General features: G+C 42.4%; 1 pseudogene across 1 annotated transcript; it reads right to left on the bottom strand.

Moving 5' to 3' along the window:
- Window positions 1-14420: 14420 nt before the first annotated feature.
- LOC105528439 lies at window positions 14421-15811 on the bottom strand (annotated as a pseudogene). The gene has a single exon (XR_001004352.1). The product of XR_001004352.1 is annotated as an RNA-binding protein 38 pseudogene (transcript).
- Window positions 15812-15845: the final 34 nt, after the last annotated feature.

Genomic DNA, 15845 nt, shown 5'->3' with positions numbered 1-15845 from the left:
GCTGCAGTCATCTCAAAGTTCACCCGGAGCAGGAACTGTTTCCAAGCTCACTCATGTGGTTATTGGTAGAATTCGGTTCTTCCTGGACTGTTGAGCTGAGGGCCTCAGCTTCTTGTTGGCTGTTGGCCAGAAGTCACCTTCAATTTCTTGCCAAGTGGCCCTCTCATCAAAGCATGTGTGAAGGGGAGTGAGTGGAGAGAGAGAGGGAGAGAGAGCGAGAGCGAGTGAGAGAGAGAGAGAATCGGCAAGTTGGAAATCTGTCTTTTGTAACCTAATCAGGGAAGTGACGTGTCATTACCTTTGCTGCTTCTAGTGGTTAGAAGCAACCAATGGAATGACCAGCACATTGTAAAGGGGAGAGGCTATTTGAGGGCGTGAATACTGAGAGTTGGAGATAATTTAGAGTCATGTCAGAAGCTGCCAACCACAAACAATATTTACAGTTAATAATTACTGAGTATGAACTATGTAATACACACTCTGTTAAGACCTTTCCCATGCAGTATTTCATTCAGTCCTTACAAAAATTCTAGTCAATAGATAATGTTTTCATTTCAATGTCATCTTAAAAAGGTTAATTAGCAAGTGGCAGAGGCAGGATTTGAGCCCTGGTTAAGTCAGGAGACAACATCCTTATTTCTTCATCCTCAGAGCTCAGCACTGACTCTGTGACACAAGAACCTAGTAGGTATTGAGTAACTGCAAAATAAATGAATGAATGAATGAATGTAGACTTGGGTTCCACTCTGACTACTTTTGCCCAAACTCTGGTGCTAGGCCTTGACCCAGTCTAAATAATACATAAATTACCGTGTGGTTAAATAGGGCTGAATGATACTTAATCAGTGAGGGGAACTCTGAATTTTAGGTGCAGGACTCAAGAGAGGAGATGTGGTTTTCTAATTTTTTCTCATGTATAGTCACCTGTCACTTAATGATGGAGATAAGTTCCAAGAAATGCAACATCTGGCAAATTTGTCATTGCGCAAACATTATAAGGTGTACTTACACAAAGCTAGATGGTGTAGCCTGCTGCGCATCTAGGCTATATGGTACAGCCAGTTGCTCCTAGGCTACAAGCCTATACAGCATGTTATTGTACTAAATACTCTAGGTAATTATAAAACAATGGTAAGTATTTGTGTGTCTAAGAATATCCAAACACAGGCCGGGTGCAGTGGCTCATGCCTGTAATCTCAGAACTTTGGGAGGCCCAGGCAGGTGGGTCACGAGATCAGGAGATCGAGACCATCCTGGCTAACATGGTGAAACCCCATCTCTACTAAAAATACAAAAAATTCAAAAAATTAGCTGGGCATGGTGGTACATGCCTGTAGTCCCAGCTACTCAGGAGGCTGAGACAGGAGAATCGCTTGAACCAGGGAGGCGGAGGTTGCAGTGAGCCGAGATCGTGCCACTGCACTCCGGCCTGGGTGACAGAGTGACTCCATCTCAAAAAGAAAGAAAGAAAGAAAGAAAGAGTATCTAAACACAGAAGAGGTACAGTAAAAATACGGTATAAAACAAAAAACAGTACACCTGTACACTTGCATGGGTCACCTGCCATGAATGGAGCTTGTAGAACTGGAAGTTGCTCTGGGTGAGTCAGGGAGTGAGTGGTGAATGAAGGTGGCCCTAAGGCATTACTGTATACTACTTAGACCTTGTAAACACTGTACACTTAGGCTACACTAAATTTATTAACTTTTTTTCTTCAATAATAAATTAACCTTAGCTTACTATAACTTGTTTATGAACTTTTTACTTTTTTAAACTTTTAAACTCTTTTGTAATAACACTTAGTTTACAATATAAACACATTGTACAGCTATACAAAAAATTTTCTGTATATTCTTGTTCTATAAGTTTTTTCCTATTTAAAAACCTTTTTTTTTTTTTTTACGTTTTAAGCTTTTCTTTTTTTTGCTAAAAACTAAGACACAACACACATTAGCCTAGGCCTCCACAGGGTCAGGTCATCAATATCACTGTCTCCCATTTCCTAATCTTGTTCCACTGGAAGGTCTTCAGTGGCAGTAACATGCAAGGATCTGTCATCTCCTATGATAACAATACTGCTTCTGGAATAACTCCTGAATGACCTGCCTTGTTTTACACAGGTTGTTTTATAGTTAACTTAAAAAAAAATAAGGACAAGGAGTATACTCAAAATAAAAAGCATAGTATAATAAACACATAAACCAGTAACACAGTTGTTTATTATCATTATCAAGTATTATGTACTGTACATAATTGCATGTGCTATGCTTTTATACAACCGGCAACACAATTAAGTTCGTTGACACCAGCATCACCACAAACAGGTCAGTAATGTGTTGCGCTACAATGTCGCAATGCTTATGAATCACTAGGCAATAGAATTTTTCAGGTTAATTATAAGTCTTGTGGACCACCGTGGTATATGCAGTCTGTTGTTCACTGAAATGTCATTATGCAGGACATGACTGTAGTAAAAAGCAGACTTCATTACTACTGAGAACTTCAAAAGGATATCCAAGAAATTAGAATGCCAGCACCCAGGATGAGAGATTATGGAGTTGTAAAGGAGACTGCTACAAATTTGAGAGGAATATTAGAATAGTATTAGGAAGGTGGAATTAGTAGCTAGCAGCTGGCATGCTTTTAAATCTGACTTCTCTTCCTTAAAAACAAATAAGATTGTCTTAGTCTGTTTGTGCTGCTATAGCAAAATACCACAAGCTGTGTATCTTATAAACAACAGATAGTGGTTTCTCACAGTTCTGGAGCCTGGGAAGTCCAAGATCAAGGCAGATTTGGTGTCTGGTGAGGACCTGCTTTCAGACCCACAGACCATGCCTTCTGACTGTGTTCTTACATGGCAGAAGGGGCAAGGGATCTCTTTCAGACCTCTTTTGTGAGGACAGCAATTCCAATCATGAAGGCTTTGCTCCCGTGACCTAATCACCTCCCCAAGGCCTCACATCTAAAACCATCAACTTATGAATTTTGGGGGGACATAGGCATTCAGACCATAGTAGGGATTAAAGGCAGCAAACAAAGAACTAGCTGAACTAGAGATAAAGAAGCTATTCTGTCTGTGGCAGAATGGGTTAAGAAAGAGTGGGCAAGCAAGGAGTAGGGACAAAGACAGGAGGGTTCTTTTTGCATCCGACCCTTAACTCAACAACTTTCTTTTGTGTCTCTCCACTTTCAGGATTCACTGAGGTTGTCGGGCTCCTGTGGGAATAGGTTAGGTGGATCCAAATGTCATGGCTGATAAATAAATGTCATTATAGTGTCACAGTGAAACTCAGCACTTGAGAATTCATAACACTGGACAGTTTATGAAGTGCTTTCTCATGGGGTCTTATTTGTGCCTTCAATGACCTCTGCAGTGATATTGTCAAGAAGGCTGGACAGACCTGTCATTTGACCAGCACCCCTTCTCCCTGTGAGGAAGCCACATGGTAATCAAATCGTCATAAGATGGCTCAGTGAGAATGGACGAAAGTCCCAGTGTTTAATGACATTAGGCAAATAGTTGGTCAGCACAGTGGGCCGGTGAACTCTAAGGGCCAGGGTCTCCCTTTCTTGGGACATGCACTGTCAACTGTTGCCTCTGAGTCTCTCTATTATGGGGTCAAAGTAGAGCTCTCTTCGCCTTCTGATGGACACTTTTTTGGTGGTTGTTGATGTTGTTGCTGTCATGATTAATGCCATGGATACAAATAAAGCCAGTTCATTGCTCTTGTTGCAGCTGGCATGAAAAACATTTTGTCTCAGATGCCATTTGCACAGGTGACCTCATCCATTATGTATTGGTTTTATAATTTAGCCCAGCCTTTCAGATGCCCATGGGATGTCACCTACTCATGGGCGTTATTATTCACAGTTTATAAAAATAAAACAAGGCTTAGAGAAGTTGGTATGGGAGATTTTTCAGACATTTTTTTCAGAGGTTCATTGAAGCCATAAATAAAACCTCTCAGGAATGGGATAATCTAATGCAGGTTTATGACTCCCAACTCTGAGTTCTTTGCATCCTCATGCCTTCCCCATGTTGGTTCCCTGCAGAGTTAGAATGAGGAGATTCCCATTGTACTGCCTCTTTTATTGCACAATCATATCTGGATGTGCTATATTATTGTGTGAGGTTGGGTGATGATGAACAGGGAAGCTTGAGAGAAGTCTGGATAGAGAAGAGTAAACTTGAAAGTAGGAACCAAACAAAGCAGAACTATGGAGATGCGTACTTTCTTACATCTTGGGGATAAATGAGTGATTTAGTGAAATAGAGGACTTGACAGGTTCAAAATCGGTGATGCCATGACCAGGGCCTGCAGTCTGACTCCCAGGCTGGGCTGGCCTAATCTTTGTCCACAATTTTTTTTTTTTACTGGAGCACCTCTCCTGCTAATAGGTGACTATGTCAGTGGGTGACAGAAGCTGTTGTCCTGCCATCAAGAACACTTGGAGGTGAGGGGTAGGAGGCAGCTGCTGTCCCCAGAGGTCTGGAATGCAGCAGGAACAGCTCCTACAATGGTGTATACCCTGATTCATTTTCAATCTAAAAATAACTAATGTTTGGGCAACAGATTAAAAATGTAATTAGGAATGGGTATGTTCATTCAGATAGAATATCCTCTGGCACACTATTATCTCTTTCCATCTCCACTCATGCCCACCTACAGGTGGTGTTTTCAGACTCCCAAATCCTTTTTCTTCTTTTTATTTTTCATTTTTTAGATGGAGTCTTGCTCTGTCACCCAGGCTCAAGTGCAGTGCTGTCATCTTGGCTCACTGAAACCTCCGCCTCCTGGGTTCAAGTGATTCTCCTGCCTCAGCTTCCTAGGTAGCTGAGATTACAGGTCACGCCACCATGCCTGGCTAATTTTTGTATTTTCAGTAGAGATGGAGTTTTACCATGTTGACCAGGCTGGTCTTGAACTTCTGCGCTCAAGTGATCTGCCTGCCTCAGCCTTCCAAAGTGTTGGGATTATAGGCGTGAGCCACCGGGCCCAGCCTACTTTTTCTGTTAAGAGTGTTTATCTTTGTCTGCCTTGGCCCTGGCAAGATTTTTTTTCTCCCGTTATCAGAATAGCAAGTGAGTTAGTGAGTGTCTTAGACCACATCTTACCTCCAAGGAAAAAGGGGAGATAAAAATAATCTCATATTTGCTCTAGGTTTGGTTAACTCATTCCTGCTATGCAAGCATGTTAAAAGCAACCACTATAAAACGAAGAAATTAACTTGGCAAGGCCAAAATCCAGAGTTAAACAGATGCTCAGCAAATCTTCACTATGGTCAGGCTCTTGGGCTGGGCAGGTACCACCCGGGAATAAAAGTGTGAAGTCAAGCATCCAAACACTGTAACTGGACCCAAGCAGACTCCATATGGGGCTAGCTCCTTTCTTCACTCCCTGGTTCTGATGAAAAGTCATGGATGCTTGGCCTAGCTGTGGTGATATGATGTGGAAATTTCAGTGTCCTGAGCAGAGGTGCTGGGAAAGGAATGGTAAACGTTCCCTGGGGGCAGTGTGGGCAATAGAGCAATTACCATGCTTCCCACTGGACTTCACAAGAGCCTCAGAATCCAGATGATCCTCTTCTGCCCTTCTATAGCGGATATGCCTTGCTGCTTTCCCTGGGAACCATAATTCTTCAGCACTCGATGGTGAAATTGTGTTTTTCAGCATTTCACTTCTACAATTGCACCTCATTTACAGTATTGCTTAGGTGTCCCTGAGGGGCCCCTGCAGAGCCACCAGAGAGTTTGTCCACAAAGAGAAAACTCTTCAAGCCTTTACCTCCCAGGATCTTACTGCATCTGTTGGCCTATCTGGTAGAAAAGCTGTAGGATTTTGACTTACATTTTTTGTGGGGGAGGGAGTAGAGTCACTAGGGGGATGGCTTGAGCCAGGATGAGCAGAGAACCCACAGAAACAACTTAAGCCAACTTGATTTCTTTCAGAATCCCATGTGCTCACTCAAAGATTGCATGGGATTTACTCTTAAGGAACCAGGCGAGTCAAAATCTTTCTAAAGAGATTCTGAAAAATAGCTCTTATTATTTCTTATTAAATTTAAAGAATTCTTTTTGGGATTATAGATAAACTCTTCATCACTCACTTGAAGGTAATAAAGCTTGTGATTATTCTGCTCTGAGGTATTATGTACCAACTTGCCATCCAACTTGTGTCTAGCTTTACTTCACCCACCACCAGTTGGTATGTGTTTAAGGAATGAAAAAGAATTTTAATATATGCCAAGATAAAATATAATTAGTCTGGCAAATCTTCTGTTTAAAAGGGCATGAACAAAATCCCCAGTCTAAATAGAAATTACATCTGGATTGTCTTCTATTTTCAATTATTTCTATTATCTGACCCTTTTATTTATCATAGGTAATCAAAAGTTGATATGTTTTCAAGAAACTGAGCCAAAACAAAGCAGAGTAAACAAAAAACCATAACCAGGGGACAAGGTAGGGGGGAAAATGTAAATGAGCCATATAGATGCTTTGTGCATCACCTGTGTGTTTATCCATCCATCCATTCATCCATCCATCCACTATTTAGTTTGTCTGTACATGGGAAGTATGATTCTTAGAGCTGGATATCAGGGTAGAAATCCCAAAGGCTTTAAAGTTACAATGGCCTGGGTTATACTATTGATTTTAAATTTAGGCTAGTTATGAGTTCTACAAAACTCATAATCTCTGCAGTCTCAGGTTGCTCATCTCTACGATGGGTTTCCAAACCCCTCTTTTACAGGAATTTGCTATTATGTACCTGGAACAATACCTAGTACATACCAGTTTCATAAATATTGTCTCTCTTGTTTCACGTTTCCTTCTCTTTATCCTGATTAACTGATAGACATCTTGAAGAAAAGTCACATTAAAATGGAACTTACCCAGACCTTCCCATCTTGCCATTTTTATTAAGAGAGGTAATTGAAGAAAATAACAGTGAACAGTGTGGCACATAAGAGGGCCCAGTGCACTCTAAATGTTAATGTTTTCCAAGGATTTCTCATACCCTAGAAGATGACACTCAAACTTTCAGACCTGGAGCATCCTGGGATCTTGGCCAAGCCAAACATCTATGAGATGCCAACCATGCATTCCATTATACTGGACTGGTCTTGCAGAGCTGCTGCCCAGCATCTCCCTTACGCTAGATGGAGCCACAATCCCATTATATGTTAAACTCCAGAGTTCAGCAATAGGTATGATTTCCCATTCCCATTCTATTAGTCCCTATTAGAATCTATCAGGACTAATCTCATCATGCCATCCAGCTGAGTTTACCTCAGTGACTATCAAGTGCCTGAGTTTCTCTGGCATTCTGTCCTCAACTGTACTTTTATACTCTGTGGTTCTATTCATCCTCTGTTCCAGGATTTCTTAACCCAAGGTTTCCAGCGCTATTGGCATTTTGGGCTGGATAACTCTTTGTTATGGGGGGCTGTCCTGTGCAAGTTTAGTAGCATCCCTGACTTCCACTCACTGGGTGCTGGTAATATCCCCTCAGCTATGACAACCAAAATGTTTCCAGGCCTTTCCAAATTTGGGGGGCAAAGTTACCCCTGATTGGGAACTGCTGTTCTAATCTAACCCACACCTTCCATTATGCCCTCTGAAAGCGAAGTGTCATCAAGAAACTCATCTCTAACTTTGTCTCTGAATTTTTGTTTCTTTTCTCTAATTGGAACTTGGTATTCCCTTGGTTGTCTCAAATGGAGGCTGTTTCTTCTCCGACATAGTACCTACCTAAGAGCCAGGAGGTGAAGTGAGTGTCCTTCTTGCTCCCCAGTGATGCTTTGAAACAGGCATTTTCCATACTGCCCACAAAATCTGCCCCTTCTAAGCTTATACATCTGGTAATAGTATTCTTTTCTACTCCTTCGTGTATGGTCCACAGTCTGCCTCATCTCTCACCCTTATTCACAGGAGAATTCAGTACTTGGTTACTTTCTTATTCTTCTAAACACTTCCTAAACACTGCCATCATTCTCAGTGTTTTTAACATCCACATTGATGACTCCAACACCATGACCTCTCTGTTTCTGGCCTGATTTTCAGCGACCAGTTACATTACCAAATGAATGATGGAACACTGAAAACATACCAGGCACTGTTCTAGATCCAAGGGCTGCAGGAGCAATGGAATAGATATGATTTCTGCCCTCATAGAGTTTACATTATCAAAGTGGAGAAGTGCAAACAATATGCAAATAAATATATGAAAATATATGAAAATTTCATGTTGATAGTCACTGTTAAAGGAATAAGCAGGCTATTGTGGATAAGGAACAAGAGGGTTGGAGTGATGAATTTGCATAGTGGGGCAAGGAAGATATTTTCTGAGGTAGTAAAATGTTGAGTTGAGACTTGAGAGATGAAAAGGGGTTGACCATGCAAACAGCAAGAGGAAGAACAATTCAGGAAGAAGAAATGGGAAGTCCAAATGCTTCGTGGGTGGTAATGAGCATGGAATTCAAGGAATAGAAAGTTGACCTGCATGTCTGCGGAGCAGTAAGTGAGACAGAGTGTTACTGGAAGAGATGAATGTATGAGGTAGATATATGTGCCTTTGTTGATTTGTTTGTATCTCATGTGCAGAAAATTGAGTTGATTATTCTCAGTTTATAACACCATATCGTTGTTGGTCTATGGCTGCCCTTTTTAATTTTTAAATGTATTTTTCCTCTTTATCCCCAATTTTCAATCTAATTTTCATTCCTCCCATATGCTTCCATTTTGTGTATTTTTTGTATATATCTTTCTATTCTACTTTCCATACATCTGTTTACATATGTATGTTCATGTTTTTTCTATTTTAAAGTATTTGAATTAATGGTATTATGCAATAGATCTTTTCCCGTTCTTTTTTCATTCAACTTAATTTTTTGAGATCTCTCCATATTTCTATATGTATCTAGTCCATTTCTTCTACTTGTTGCATAATATTTCACTATGCATACCTACCTATACCTTTCAATTACCCATTTCTTAGTTCATGGCTACCTAAGTTGTTACTGGGTTTTTTTTTTTTAACCACCATAAGCAACACTGTACATGTGCTCCCCAGTGAGATTTTCTCTGAACATGGTGCCCAAAGTCAGAATGCTGGGTCATAAAATAAGTGCATTGTCTAACTTCACTGAAAACTACCAGTCTGATTTCCAAAATTCTATACTAGTGTACACTTTCATTAGCAGTGCATAATTTTCTATTCATTTATCATGAGTTCTACTTAAAACTCTTACAGAGTTGTGTAAATTTATTCTCAGAGTGCTCAACCACATTAGCCATCCTTTCAGTTTTCTCTTTCTGAGGAAATATCTTCGACCTGCTCCACACTGAGCTCGTTGTTCTACTCAGCTGTATCTTGGGATCTCCCTTCACTATCACCCTGAGAATTTCTTTCATTTCTGGGTTTTCATGCCTTCCTCTTTCTTGGCATACTCTCTTGTTTTTGTGGAGCACATCCTGCTGAGAAATTATAGATATTTTACTGAGAGTCTTATATGACAGAAAATGTCCTTATCTTCACCCTTAATTATAACTTTGGATATAAAATTCTTGATTGGAAATTATTTCCCCTCACAATCCTGATGACATTGCACATTGATTTCTAGCATCCCGTATTGCTTTTGAGAAGTTCAATGTTCTTTGGATCCTTGATGCTTTGTATACAGAAAGCATTTTTTTTCCTGCTCAGGAATGTATAACTTCTTCTCTTTATTTCCCAAGTCCTGAAATTTTAAAATGATGGGTCATAGTGTGGGTCAGTTGTTTTCTTGTGTGCTGAGTACTTTGTGAACCTCTCAGTTTGGAAACTCAAATCTTTCAGTGCTGGGCTATTTCCTTGAATTATTTTATTGATGATTTCTTTCTACCATGTTCTTTGTTCTCTTTTTCCAGAGTGCCTGCTGTTTGGAGTCATTCTTATCTTTTTATTTCTTTTTTTAAAAATTTTACTTTAAGTCCTGGGATACATGTGCAGAACTTGCAGGTTTGTTACGTAGGTATATGTGTGCCATGGTGGTTTGCTGCACCTATTGACCTGTCCTCTAAGTTCCCTCCCTTTGCTCCCCACCCCCAGACAGGCCCCCGTGTGTGATATTCCCCTCCCTGTGTCCATGCGTTCTCATTGTTCAACTCCTACTTATGAGTGAGAACATGCGGTGTTTGGTTTTCTGTTCCTGTGTAAGTTTGCTGAGAATGATAGTTTCCAACTTCCTCCATATCCCTGCAAAGGACGTGAACTCATCCTTTCTAATGACTGCATAGTAGTCCATGGTGTATATATGTCACCTTTTGTTTATCTAGTCTATCATTGATGGGCATTTGTTTTGGTTCCAGGTCTTTGCTGTTATTACAACCCGACCCAAATGGCCATCAATGATAGACTGGATAAAGAAAATATGGCACATATGCACCATGGAATACTATGCAGTTATAAAAAAGAATGAGTTCATGTCCTTTGCATGGACATGGATGAAGCTGGAAACCATCATTCTCAGCAAACGGACACAGGAACAGAAAACCAAACACCTCACGTTCGCACTCATAACTAGGAGTTGAACAATGGGAACACACGAACACAGGGAGGGGAACATCACACGCCAGGGCCTGTCAGGGGGTGTGGGACAAGGGAAGAGATAGCATTAGGAGAAACACCTAATGCATGCAGGGCTTAAAACCTAGATGATGGGTTGATGGGTACAGCAAACCACCATGGCACATGTATACCTACGTAACAAACCTGCATGTTCTGCACATGTATCCTAGAACTTAAAGTGTAGTGAAAAAAATATGTGTGTATGTGTCTTTATAATGGAATGATTTATATTCCTTTGGGTATATTCCTAGTAATGAGATTGCTGGGTCAAATGGTATTTCTGGTTCTAGATCCTTGAGGAATTGCCACAGTGTCTTTGACAATGGTTGAACTAATTTACCACCAACAGTATAAAAGCATTCCTGTTTCTCCACAGCCTCACCAGCATCTGTTGTTTCTTCACTTTTTAATAATCACCACTCTGACTGGCGTGAGATGGTATCTCATTGTGACTTTGATTTGCAATTCTCTACTGATCAGTGATGTTGAGTATTTTTCATGTGTTTGTTGGCCGCATAAATGTCTTCTTTTGAGAAGTGCCTTGTTCATATCCTTTGCCCACTTTTTGATGGGTTTGTTTGTTTTTTTCTTGTAAATATGTTTGCATTACTTGTAGATTCTGGATTTTAGGCATTTGTCAGATGGGTAGATTGCAAAAATTTTCCCCCATTCTGTAGGTTGCCTGCTCACTCTGATGATAGTTCCTTTTGCTGTGTAGAAGACCTTTAGTTTAGTTAGATCCCATTTGTCAATTTTGTCTTCTGTTGCAATTGCTTTTGGCATTTTTGTCATGAAGACTTTGCTCATGCATATGTCCTGAATGGTATTGCCTAGGTTTTCTTCTAGGGATTTTTATGGTTTTGGGTTTTGCTTTTAAGTCTTTAATTCATCTTGAGTTAATTTTTATATAAGGTGTAAGGCAGGGGTCCAGTTTCAGTTTTCTGCATATGGCTAGCCAGTTTTCCCAGCATCATTTATTGAATAGGAGATCCTTTCCCCATTGCTTCATTGCTTGTTTTTGTCAGGTTTGTAGAAGATCAGATGGTTGTATATGTGTGGTGTTATTTCTGAGGACTCTGTTCTGTTCTATTGGTCTATATGTCTGTTTTGGTATCAGTACCACACTGTTTTGGTTACCATAGCCTAGTAGTGTAGTTTGAAGTCAGGTAGCATGATGCCTCCAGCTTTGTTCTTTTTGCTTAGTATTGTCTTGGCTCTATGGGTCTTTTTGATTTCATATGAAATGTAAAGTGTTTTTTTTTTCTAATTCTATGAAGAATGTCAATGGTAATTTGATGGGAATAGCATTGAATCTATAAATTACTTTGGGCAGTCTGGCCATTTTCATGATATTGATTCTTCCTATCCATGAATATGGAATGTTTTTCCATTTGTTTGTGACTCTCTTATTTCTTTGAGCAGTGGTTTTGTAGTTCTCCTTGAAGAGATCCTTCACATCTTTTGTTAGCTGTATTCCTGGTATTTTCTTCTCTTTGTAGCAATTGTGAATGGAAGTTCATTTGTGATTTGGCTCTCTGCTTGTCTATTGTTGGTGTAAAGGAATGCTTCTGATTTTTGAACACTGATTTTGTATCCTGAAACTTTGCTGAAGTTGCTTATCAGCTTAAAAAGTTTATGGGCTGAGACGATGGGGTTTTCTAAATATAGAATCCTCCACAAACAGAGACAATTTGACTTCCTCTCTTTCTATTTGAATACCCTTTATTTCTTTATCTTACCTGATTGCCCTGGCCAGAACTTCCAATACTATGTTGAATAGCAGTGGTGAGAGAGGGCATCCTTGTCTTGTGCTGGTTTTCAAAGGGAATGCTTCCAACTTTTGCCCATTCAGTATGATATTGGATGTGGGTTTGTCATAAATAGCTCTTATTATTTTTAGATATGTTCCATTAATACTTAGTTTATTGAGAGTTTTTAGCATGAAGGGATGTTGAATTTTATCGAAGTCCTTTTCTGCATCTATTGAGATAATCATGTAGTTCTTGTCTTTGGTTCTGCTTATGTGATGGGTTATGTTTATTGATTTGTATATGTTGAACCAGCTTTGCATCCCAGGGATGAAGCCAACTGGATCATGGTGGATAAGTTTTTTGGTATGCTGCTGGATTCAGTTTACCAGTATTTTATTGAGGATTTTCACATGGATGTTCATCAGAGATATTGGCCTGAAGTTTTCTTTTTTTGTTGTGTGTCTGCCAGGTTTTGGTATCAGGATGATGCTGGCTTCATAAAATGAGTTAGGGAGGAGTCCCTCCTTTTCAATTATTTGGAATAGTTTCAGAAAGAATGGTATCAGCTCCTCTTTGTACCTCTGGTAGAATTCAGCTGTGAATCTGTCTGGTCCTGGACTTTTATGGTTGATAGGCTATTAATTACTGCCTCAATTTCAGAACTTGTTATTGGCCTATTCAGGGATTCAATTTCTTCCTGGTATAGTCTTGGGAGGGTGTATGTGTCCAGGAATTTATTCATTTCTTTTAGATTTTCTAGTTTATTTGCGTAGAGTTGTTTATAGTATTCGCTGATGGTAGTTTGTATTTCTTTGGGGTCAGTGGTGATATCCCCTTTATCATTTTTTTAATTGTATCTGTTTGATTCTTCTCTCTTTTCTTCATTAGTCTAGCTGGTGGTCTATCTATTTGTTAATGTTTTCAAAAAATCAACTCCTGGATTCATTGATGTTTTGGAGGGTTTTTCATGTCTCTATCTCCTTCAGTTCTGCTCTGATCTTAGTTATTTCTTACCTTCTGCTAACTTTTGGATTAGTTTGCTCTTGCTTCTCTAGCTCTTTTACTTGTGATATAAAGGTGTTGATTTGAGATTTTTCTAGCTTTCTGATGTGGGCATTTAGTGCTACAAATTTCCCTCTTAACACTGCTTTAGCTGTGTCTCAGAGATTCTTGTATGTTGTCTCTGTTCTCATTGGTTTCAAAGAACTTCTTGATTTCTGCCTTATTTTCATTATTTACCCAGGAGTCACTCAGAAGCAGGTTGTTCAATTTCCATGTAATTGTGTGGTTTTGAGTGAGTTTCTTTCCTTTTTTTTTTTAAAAAAAAAGAAAACAAGTTTTATTTTTATCATCAGAACATTCTAATAAAAATATTATTATGAGATTAGCTACCTTTATTCTCTGGGCCTTGACTGTGTCCAAGGCCTGCCCTGGAACACCTGCATGCTCAGCTCCCTGAGGTAGGTCCGGAGGGAGACCCCCCGCTGCCCCCCAACCCTCGGCCAGGATACCTCTGACCTCATGTCCCCTCCTCCAGACCCCCACAGCCCTGGATGCCCCATAGCAGCCCTGCCACGGCTGGCAGAACTGCTTCCTCCCTCCACCAATCCCCAAGACAGGCAGGAACCGACTGGGGCTGGCACACATCAGGTGGTGCGGGAGTAGAGGGAAGAGGCACACCCTCCTGCACTCAACTGCTCCAGCAGGCAGAGCTGAGGGCCCCTTCCCCCCTAGGCTGGCACCATCGTGGTCTAGACCCTGAGTGGCCGGAATGCTGTGGGTCACTCCCTTCTCCCCTTCCACAGTGGTTGGGGAGTTGGGGAGGTAGGGAAGGGAGAGGAGCGTCAATGTCGCAGTGATGGGGTCCTGAGACAACTCACTCTGCCACGCTGGCAGGTGGCAGCAGACAGTGGCCTGCACGGGCCTGCAGGGCCTCCTGTCTATGGTGCCCATCCCACCGAGAGGATCCTGGCCCGCGAGCCGGCAGACACTTTATTATACAGAAACCCTGTGATCGTCTCCATGGGCGGAACCAACAAAAGCAAGTCTCTCCAAGTCAAAAATAGGTTTTGGATTCTTGGCGGCGGCAGTATCCGCTGAAAAAATAGACTGAACTTCTGAAATTATCTTAGTAGCAAAACAATTACAAGAAAAAAGTTGCAACTTCAGTGCTATGACTGGAAAGGGGTCTTTGGTCGGCTCCCCCTGTTACCGGCGGCCCTTGTGTGCCTGGGAGCTCCTCTGGGCTTGAGGAAGCCGCCCACGTGCCCTCATGGAGAAAATGCGACTCCAACAGGAGGCCGTGTCCTCACACCTCGACTGCGCTCACAGCTCGTGAGGATCAAGTTACAATAAATAGTCCATTAACTTCTTGCCCTCAGGTTTCCCTGGAGTCAGGCATCTCTGCACAGTCCAGGGCAGCCAGGGACTGCAGAGGGTCTGTGACACCCCACCACGATGCGGCGGTGGAGACACAAACCTGAGGGCACCTGGAGTGTGGAGAGGCAGGAAAAGGTGCAAGGAGAGGCTGCCGTGGTGAGCAAGGAACCCGGGATTGCGTCTTTAAATAGCTCTCAGTCATTCTTAATGTCCTCCCTCAAGACACAATGGGACCTAGATTTAAAGAGAAGCTGTCTCTCCACTGTCCCAGGGTGCAGGCGGAGTGCCCGAGCGGTCTTCAGAGGCCTGAGTGCTGGTGGCACCTCACTGAAGCTCAGCCGGGCTGTCGCCGGCCCATCATGGCCTGGCAGCTCTGTCTGCTGTGAAGGTGACAATGCCACAGTCCTTGGGGCAGGAACACCCCTCACTGTATCCTGTCGGGCTGCAACTGCAGCGCCTGGTACTGCACGAAGGTGGTGGGGGCTGTGGCTGAGAGGGCCTGGGGCACAGCGGCCGGGTAGCTGTAGCCCACGAAGCTGGCAGCCGTGGCAGGTGACGCAGCCTATGGGTACTGGTCATAGGTGGCCGGTGGGTACTGGGCGTAGGCCGGGCTGGCCAGCGTGTACTCAATGTAAGGCGAGGACGGTGACGGGACAGGGGCGGCCAGGATCACCACTCTTGGCTGCACAATGGCTGGTGGGTACATGTAGTGCGGGGTCAGCCCTTAAGTCCGCTGGATCAAGGTGGGGTGCAGCTGCTGCACCCCAATGGCAAAGCCCGTCTGGAGGCTCTGCGGCTTGGCGCCCAGATATGCCAGGTTCACGTTGGCCTTGTGGCTGTCGATGATGGGGTTCGGGTCTTTGCAAGCCCTCTCAGCTGCCGCCCGGTCGGCCGTGGTCACGAAACCGTAGCCGCGGGACTTGCCCGTCTGGCGGTCGGTGACGACTACAGCCTCCTCGATGTCACTGAAGCCCTCGAAGGACTTCCTGAGCGAGGCGTCGGTGATGTGGTACGGCAGGCCGCCGTGTCCTTCTGCGAGCCGTGCATGGCGCCGGGGGCGGCGCTCATGGCGGTCGGTGACGACTACAGCCTCCTCGATGTC

Source organism: Mandrillus leucophaeus, unplaced genomic scaffold (assembly GCF_000951045.1).
Source record: "Mandrillus leucophaeus isolate KB7577 unplaced genomic scaffold, Mleu.le_1.0 Scaffold717, whole genome shotgun sequence".
NCBI classification, from domain to species: domain Eukaryota; kingdom Metazoa; phylum Chordata; class Mammalia; order Primates; family Cercopithecidae; genus Mandrillus; species Mandrillus leucophaeus.
Note: the sequence above shows the minus strand (reverse complement) of the source record. Positions and strands in the feature narration are given on the sequence as shown.